This window comes from Mustela lutreola, chromosome 12 (genome assembly GCF_030435805.1).
Source record: "Mustela lutreola isolate mMusLut2 chromosome 12, mMusLut2.pri, whole genome shotgun sequence".
NCBI classification, from domain to species: Eukaryota; Metazoa; Chordata; class Mammalia; order Carnivora; family Mustelidae; genus Mustela; species Mustela lutreola.
The window spans coordinates 12,253,930-12,263,092 of NC_081301.1; positions in this window are offsets into that span (position 1 = coordinate 12,253,930).

Consider the following 9,163-nt stretch of genomic DNA (forward strand, 5'->3'; position numbering starts at 1 on the left):
ACACTGTTGGTGGGAATGCAGGTTGGTGCAGCCTCTTTGGAGAACAGTGTGGAGATTCCTCAAGAAATTAAAAATAGAACTTCCCTATGACCCTGCAATTGCACTCTTGGGTATTTACCCCAAAGATACAGATGTCGTTAAAAGAAGGGCCATCTGTACCCCAATGTTTATAGCAGCAATGGTCACAGTTGCCAAACTATAGAAAGAACCAAGATGCCCTTCAACGGACGAATGGATAAGGAAGATGTGGTCCATATACACTATGGAGTATTATGCCTCCATCAGAAAGGATGAATACCCAACTTTTGTAGCAACATGGACGGGACTGGAAGAGATTATGCTGAGTGAAATCAGTCAAGCAGAGAGAGTCAATTATCATATGGTTTCACTTATTTGTGGAGCATAACAAATATCATAGAGGACAAGGGGTTTTAGAGAGGAGAAGGGAGTTGGGGTAAATTGGAAGGGGAGGTGAATCATGATAGACTATGGACTCTGAAAAACAATCTGAGGGGTTTGAAGTGGCGGGGGTGGGGGGGGGGGGTGGGAGGTTAAGGTACCAGGTGGTGGGTATTATAGAAGGCAAGGATTGCATGGAGCACTGAGTGTGGTGAAAAAATAATGAAATCTGTTTTTCTGAAAATAAAAAAATTGAAAAAAAAAATTTTAAAAAAAGAAACAAACTCAAGGGGAAAAAAAAGAAAATCTAAGTAATTCAAGATCTCTCTTAAAAATTGAATTCATAATTTAAAACCTCTCCTAAAACAAAGCCTCCAAGGCCAGATGGCTTCCTTGATAAATTCCATTAAACATTTAAAGAATAAATAATACCAACCTTATGAAAACTAAGAAAATAGAGGTATAACCACTTCCTAATCTACTTTATGAGGCCAGCATTACCCAGAATCAGAAACCAAAGATATTAACAAGAAGAGAAATCTGCAGACCATGAACATAGACACAAAATCCATTTTAAATATTATCAGATTGAATCCAATACTATTTAAAAAGGGTAAGGCTTCATGACCAAGAGTGGGTTCTTCCAGGAATGTAAAGTTCGTTCAGCATTTAAAAATTAACCAATGTTGGGAATGCAAACTGATGTAGCCACTCTGGAAAGTAGTGTAGAAGTTCCTCAAAAAGTTAAAAATGGAATTACCATATGATCCAGCAATTGCACTACTAGGTATAATACAAATTCAAAGGGGTACATGCACCCGTGTTTATAGCAGCATTATCAACAATGGCCAAATTACGGAGAGAGCCCAGATGTCCAACAACTGATGAATGGATAAATATGTGGTATAGGGGTGCCTGGGTGGTTCAGTTGGTTAAACCTCCAGTTCTTGGTTTTGGCTCAGGTCGTGATCTCAGAGTCATGAGATTGAGTCTCACATTAGGCTCTCACATATAGGCACTCAGTGAGGAATCTACCTGAGACTCTCTGCCTCTCTTTCTGTCCCTCCCCACTGCGCTCTCTCTCTCTCTCTCTCTCAGAGTAAATAAAACTTTCAAAAAGAGAGATGTGGTACACACACACACACATACATCCACAACAGAATATTACTCAGCCATCAAAAACAATGAAACTTTGCCATTTGCAATGACTTGGATGGAGCTAGAGTGTATTATGCTAAGTGAAATAAGTCAGTCAGAGAACTACAATTGCCATTTGATCTCACTTATATGTGGAATTTAAGAAAGAAAACAGATGAACATACAGGTAGGGAGAAAAGAAAAAAAGGAGGAGAGTGGTAAACAAGTCATAAGAGACCCCTAACAGTAGAGAACAAACTGAGGGTTGATGGAGGGATATGGGTGGGAGATGACCATTAAAAAGGGCATTTGTGGTGAGCATGGGGTGTTGTAAGTAAGTAATGAATCATTGACTTCTACTCCAGAAAACAATATTACACTGTATGTTAACTAACTAAAATTTAAATTAAAACACAACAATGGGGGACCTGGGTGGTTCAGTTGGGTGATCGCCCAACTCTTGATTTAGGCTCAGGTCATAAACTCAGGGTTGTGAGATTGAGCCCCCAGTGGGACTCTGCACTGGGCATGGAGCCTGCTTAAGAGTCTCTGTCTCTCTCTCCCTTTGCTCCTCGCCCATGCTCTCTCTCTCTAAAAAAAAAAAATAAATAAATAAGGAGAAGAAGAATTAAATTAAAATATACATAACAACAACAACAAAACATGAACTTGGGGTTCCTGACTGGCTCAGTTGTTAGAGTATGTGACTGTTGATCTTGAGGTTGTGAATTTGAGTCCTATGTTGGTTGTAGAGATTACTTAAAAATAAAATCTTAGGGGTGCCTAGGTGGCTCAGTGGGTTAAAGCCTCTGCCTTCAGCTCAGGTCATGATTCCCAGGGTCCTGGAATCGAGCCCCACATCAGACTCTCTGCTCAGTGGGGAGCCTGCTTCCCTCTCTGTCTCTGCCTGCCTCTCTGCCTACTTTTGATCTCTCTCTCTCTCTCTGTCAAATAAATAAATAAAATCTTTTAAAAAATAAAATAAAATTTTTAAAAACCAAAGGAAAAAAAATAACCAATGTAATCCCCCATATCAACAGAGTAAAAAAAAGTGATCATCTTAATAGATGCATTAAAAACATTGACCAAAAACATCAATAATAGAAAAAAAAATTCTCAGCTCACAATAAAAAGGAAATTCCTCTGATGAAGGTCATTCCACAAAAACACTTATAGTGAACATCACACTTAATAGTAAAAAACAAAATGCAATCACCCTAAATTGGGGACAAGAGAAGAATGTCATCTTTCACTGATTCTATTAAATTTTGCACTAGAGGTGCTAGCCATACAGTAAAAGGCAAATATATGAAAATGAAGAAGTAAAATTGTTTTTAGTCCAAGAATACGATTAAATACATAGAAAGGCCTAAGGAATCTGCAAAAATATCTACCAAAACCAACATGTGAATTTAGCAAGATTAAAGAAGATGTGGTATGTATATACAATGGACTATTACTCGGCCATCAAAACGAATGAAATCTTGCCATTTGCAATGACATGGGTGGAATTAAACTATTATTATGCTAAGCAAAATAAGTCAGTCAGAGAAAGACAAATACCATATGATTTCATGGATATGTGGAATTTAGAAACAAAACAGCTGAACATAGGGGAAGGGAAGGAAAAATAAAATAAGATGAAAATAGAAAAGGAGGCAAACCATAAGAGCCTCTTAACTATAGGAAACAAACTGAGGGTTGCTGGAGGGGAGGTGTGTTGGGGGAATGGGGTAATTGTGTGATGGGCATTAAGGTGGGCACTTGAAGTAATGAGCCCTGGGTGTTGTATGCAACTGATGAATCACTAAATTCTACCTCTGAGGGGCCCCTGAGTAGTCCAGTCGATGAAGCAGCTGCCTCTGGCTCAGGTCATGATCACAAGCTCCTGGGATCAAGCCCCGCCTGTATCTCCCTGCTCAGTGGGAAGCCTGCTTATCCTTCCGCCTCTCCCTCTGCCCCTCCCCCTTGCTTGTGCACTCTCTCTCTCTCTCTCAAATAAATAAATAAAATATTTTTTTAAAATTCTACCTCTGAAACTAATAATGCAGCATATGTTAATTAAATTGAATTTGAATTTAAAAATTTAATAAAAATAAAGAAGTGCCCAGGCGAGCTAATGTGTGAGACACAGCTGCCATTTCAGCTATATTTGTCAGCTACCAATTCAGCTATATTTTTAAAAATTTTATTTATTTATTTATTTGTCAGAGACAGAGCGAGCGAGCGAGCGAGAGAGAGAGAACAAGCAGGCAGAGTTACAGGCAGAGAGAGAAGCAGGCTCCCCACTAAGGAAGAAGCCTCAGTTGTGGGACTTGATCCCAGGACTCTGGGATCATGACCTGAGCGGAAGGCAGTGGCTTAACCAACTGAGCCACCCAGGTGCCCCAATTCAGCTATATTTCTAAAGCAAGATCTGTAAAGATATCTCTTTGGAAACACTTAGCTGGGGGAAATGTGTGTTTATATTCTCCCAAATCAGTAGAGAACTCACCTCTGATTTTTGTTGGGCTGCATGATAAAAAGGCTCAGATTCAGACCATGAGGAGAATGCCACCCAACAATGGTGACTGACGCAGGCTTCCAGAGGGACAGGTAGAGCCAAGCCCTTCAATAAACCCATGGGTGCATTGCCTGATGGTCACTGAGCTTCTCAAAGGCTTATGTAATTATTTAAGATTTGGAAGAAAGAATGTACTGTCCAAAATGTTAGAATAAAATTAAAAATTATAAATATATAAGTAAATGTTTACACAAGGTAATATGTTAACTAGTCAAGTAAAACCCACTTCAACATGTATGCAAATTACATGAAATGTGGTATATGCATGCACTTTAATATGTTTGGTATGATGTAGATGAATTATCTCAAATAGATTTGCATTAACAGCTCAAAGGCCAGGAAAATATTGCCTTGATTATGGGACATACTGTAACTTTCCTGTTAAGTCTGGTAACACCCACTTTATTTTTGTGCACAAACAGAAGTCTGCGCTTGCTTCTTTCATTTCTGGAATCACAAAGGAAGTCAGTCTACATGGTCCCGGGGATCAGGAGCCCAAGGTCTTGAAGACAGACCCCTAAGTGACCAATGGACAAGAATCAAGCATCTGGCACTTGTTAAAACCCCCTCATGAGACCCCCCAGCCTCATAGCCTGCAGCTCTTCATGCCATTTCAAAGCTCTGTGACGGCGGGGCACCTGGGTGGCTCAGTCGGTTAAGCATCTGCTTTCAGCTCAGGTCATGATCTCAGGGTCCTGGGATTGAGCCCCGCATCAGGATCCCTGCTTAGCAGGGAGTCTGCTCCTCTCTCTGTCCCTCTCCTCTGCTTGTGTTCCCTCTCTGGCTCTCTCTCTCACTCTCTCTCAAATAAATAAATAAAAATTAAAAAGAAAAAGAGATCTTGAAGACGACTGACATGGTGCCTTGGGTCACATTTTCTGGGATAAAAGCAGCTGTCCTCCATCTGCTTCCCTCAAGTCAGCATCCCGGATCCTGGAAAATCCCTACAACCTAAGTTTGTTTTTTTTGTTACCGCTGAACTTCAAAATGGAAAGAATACAGGCTTAGGAGTCACCCAGACCTAAGCCTCGTTCGTCATAGGAAAAGCTCTGAGGTCTTAGTCATCAATTACCAGGTTGGACACAGCCCTTGGTGCGACGGTCTGGTCTAGACCCTGCCATTTACAGGCTCTATGACTTCACTGTAATCGCCTCTCTGAACCCCAACATCTCATCTGGAAATGCAAGAAAGAACCCCAGTTTCCAGAGCTGCTTGGTGATGGTTCATAAGATATTGTGTGTGAAGAGATTAGCACAATAAGCACGATGCCTGGCCTGGAGCGAGCACTCAAAACGCTGTCAGACAGAAAGCAGATTAGTGGTGGGCAGGGGAAAAGGGAGGAATGGCTTAGTGGGTACAGGGTTCCCTTTTGGGATCATGAGAAAGTTCTGGAACTAGATAGTGGTGAAGGTGTGCATCCCTGTGAATGCACTAAATGCCTCTCAGTAGTACACTTTAAAATGTCCAAAGTGGAGGCACCTGGATGTGTCAGTCAGTTAAGCCTCTGACTCTTTTTTAAAAATTTTATTTATTTACTTAACAGAGAGAGAGAGAGCGCACAGCAGAGGGAGCTGCAGTGAGAGGGAGAAGCAGGCTCGAAGAGCGTGGAACCCAGTGTGGGGCTCAATCCCAGGACTCTGGGATCATGACCTGAGCCTAAGGCAACTACTGAGCCTCCCAGGCACTCCCAGCACCTGACTCTTGATCCCAGTTCAGATCTTGATCTCCGGGTCATGAGTTCAAGCCCCATCTTGGGCACCACACTGAGAGTGAAGCCTAATTAAAAAATAATAATAATAATAATAAGATAAAACTTCTAAAGTGGTCAGCCTTATGTTATATGTATTTTTTACCATAATTTAAAAAAAAAAAAAGAAGAAGAAAGAAAGAAAACAAAACTGCCAGAGCCCCTTCCCCACCCCACAGGATGAGGGAGGAGGAGGAAGAAACTGGGATCTGTCTTGAGTCTCTCCCACGGAGGCAAGAACCGAGAACAAGACCAGATACTCAAGAGCATGCACTTGGGTGTCCTGTGGTGGGGGAGGAGCAGAGCTCAGGGTTGGGGCTTCACAGCTGCGGCTAGAAGGGAGGGGCATGGGGCAGGCAGCAGCAACAGGAAGATAAATGCTCGCAGCTCTTCAGATTTCAGAAAACGGGTTTTCTGTGATCATCATCATGTTGTACGAAATGCAAGTCAAAGATCCAAGAAGAGATAGCAAGCCTGGAAAAAGTGAGTCATGGGGGAAAGGAAAGAAAACGTTGCCCATCTAAAGAGGAGAAGAATGACCAAGAGCTACATGATGTGCCGCAGAGGTCTCTCCGTCTGAGGCTTATTAACAGAATCATCTGTAAGTGTATTGACATCACTGCACCTGCACCCTCTGTGCCCTCCTCCCATCTCCAGTGTCTGGCTCTGGAGGTCTTGATGGGTCACATGGTGGAAATCGGGCCACGCATCAGAATTTCACTGCTGCCTCCACACCGTTTGCAGCTGTAGGAGTGTGGACAAGTCCTTATTTGTCTGCATCTCGGTGTCCTCCTTGGTGAAACAGGAAAATTCGTGGCTAAGTAATAGTTAATGAAATCGACAGGGAGAGCACGTGCCATGGAGCAGGCTCTTAATTAATTTCTATTTCCTTCCCCTTCTCTAATGGGGCATATCACACTTGGGAATCTCTTTTCTCTTTCCATCAAGCTGTAAAGCAGAAGAGGCAGCAGGGGATTTTGAATAGAGAACAAGAACCATTTCCAGTAATAAATGTGATAAAAGATGACATTTTAAATAGACACTTCATTATAAGTTAAAATCTGCCACTGAGGCACCTTTATTCATAAGAGTCAAAAAATGCAAATAAGCCCCAGTGTCCATCAACAGAAGACTAGATAAATCCGTGGTGGTATACATTCCTTAGAAACAATGAAAAATTATCGAACTGCTTATATAGCAACACGGGTATCAACAGATATTTTGAGCAAAAGAAGCCAGACACACACAAAAATACATACTGTATGACTCTATTCAAATGAAATTTATAAGCAGACAAAAGTGGCCAGTGGGGTTGGAAGTCAGAAGAGTGGTGACATTTTGTAGGGTTTTGACTAGGAAAGGGCGCAAAAGAGCCTACAGTACTGGAAATGTTCTGTATCTTGAATTCTTGGTGGTTGCTTGAGTTTATATAAAAAGCCAATGAGGTATGCACGCTCGGTTGTATGTATGCTACACTCCAACGAGGCAGTGAGGGAGGGGAGTGAGTAGGGGGACCTGCCATAGAAGTCTGCAAGAATGTACCACCACGCTGTCCTAAAACCCAAAATCTCAAGCCTGAAGCTGTGCCAATGGGTTCAAAAGTCCTTTTGACCAAATGTAGAAAGATTGAGAGAGAGAAAAAAAATTTCTTTTGGCCCCAATCTAGGAGGAGACCAACTTATTGATAAAGGAAGCACAAATAACAACCAAAATCAAGATCATGAGGAAAGGTTTTATTGTAGTTCCCTTGAGTGCTCTGTAAAAGTATCGTTGAAACTTTAATATTATTTACTGTCGTTCACACAAAGCTATTTTAAAGTCCATTTTTATAGGAAAAGCACGATTACGCAAGAAAGTCAGTTGTAGGCATGTCTGGCATTTTTTTACACCTTTTACTCAAGCGGCGTTAGAAAAAGTGGACTATGTGTACTCTACCGTCTTTGCATCTCTACTGTCCTGGACTTCTGGAATTTCGCTTCTTATGTTCTTTGCTTGCAATTCCATTGAGCTGCTGCCGGGTCAACAGTGGTACCATTGCGATGCTCTTCTCAGTGTTCTGAGGCTAGATAGAGTCCACAAAGACAAAACGGACCCAAGAATGCTCAGATCCACTGAGGTAGACCTTCCCTGTCCCCGGGCCCTTTTGAACATCCTTCCTATGCACGAATTTCCCACATTAGGGGTCCCTCCCCGGCAAGGTGCAAGCCAGAAACAACACTCCCTCCCCTGTTTGGAGCCAGAGCACAGGTATGGGAGCCAGGCTCCACTAATCAGACATGAAATAAAAATAACTTTAATTCCAAGTAGAGAAAAGCAGGGAGGCAGGAACCATGCAGAATGAATCCACTTTCTTGTAGGGGGGCAGTGGTTGGAGCTGCCACCAGGTCTCAGGGGCAGCAAGAGGGTCGTTTTGGCAATGGGGGTGCCATGTGAGACGCCTGTGTCCAGTGGCAAGAACAGAGGCATCTTTACTGGACCAGTGGCTGCTGTTCTTGGGCACAAAGCCTCCAAGCCTAATTCTCCAGTCCTGCCAATGTTTCCATGAGCTGCTCAGTGTCCCTAATAAGTTTCTTCCTGTTTAAACAGGCTGGAGGGAGTTTTGTTGTTTGCACTGGGAACCCTGAGTGTCACCCACCGTGCTAGTCAGGGTTCTCTAAAGAAACAGAACCAATAGGGGGCGATAGAGAGACAGATGATAGATAATAGATAGGTAGATAGTTGATAGGTAGATGATAGATAGATAGATAGATAGATGACTTCATTTTTAGGAATTGGCTCACCCTTCATCAGGGCTGACAAATCTGAAACCCACAGGACAGGCTGGAAACTGAAGCAGGAGTTGATGCTATAGTCTCCAGGCAGAATTTCCTCTTCTCTTGGAGAATCTCAGTTTTTACTCAAGCCTCTCCGCTAATTAGATGAGGCCCAGCCATGTTATTTATCAGGGTGATCTTTGCCTAAAGTCAACAGATTACAGATGTTCACCGTGTCTGCCAAGTACCTTCACAGCCACACCTAGATTGGTGTTTGATTAAACTACCGAGTACTGTCGCCCAGCCAAGTGGACACATAAAACTAACCATCACACCTGCCAGATCAAGATTCAGGAGTGAGCAATCACTTTATGAGCAGTCAGAGCCTTCACTCTGAAGATGCTTTCTTGGTGCCCTGGACTAAGTTTCTATGTGAAAAAGAAATCTTCACACACAGTTGTCGGTACAGAACAAAATCCACCTCAGCTAGGCACCTGCGTTCAAGAGAAGACAATCTCTGGAATCCATCCTGTCGTCAGCCCTCAGCCCTCCACCTGGCTCCAA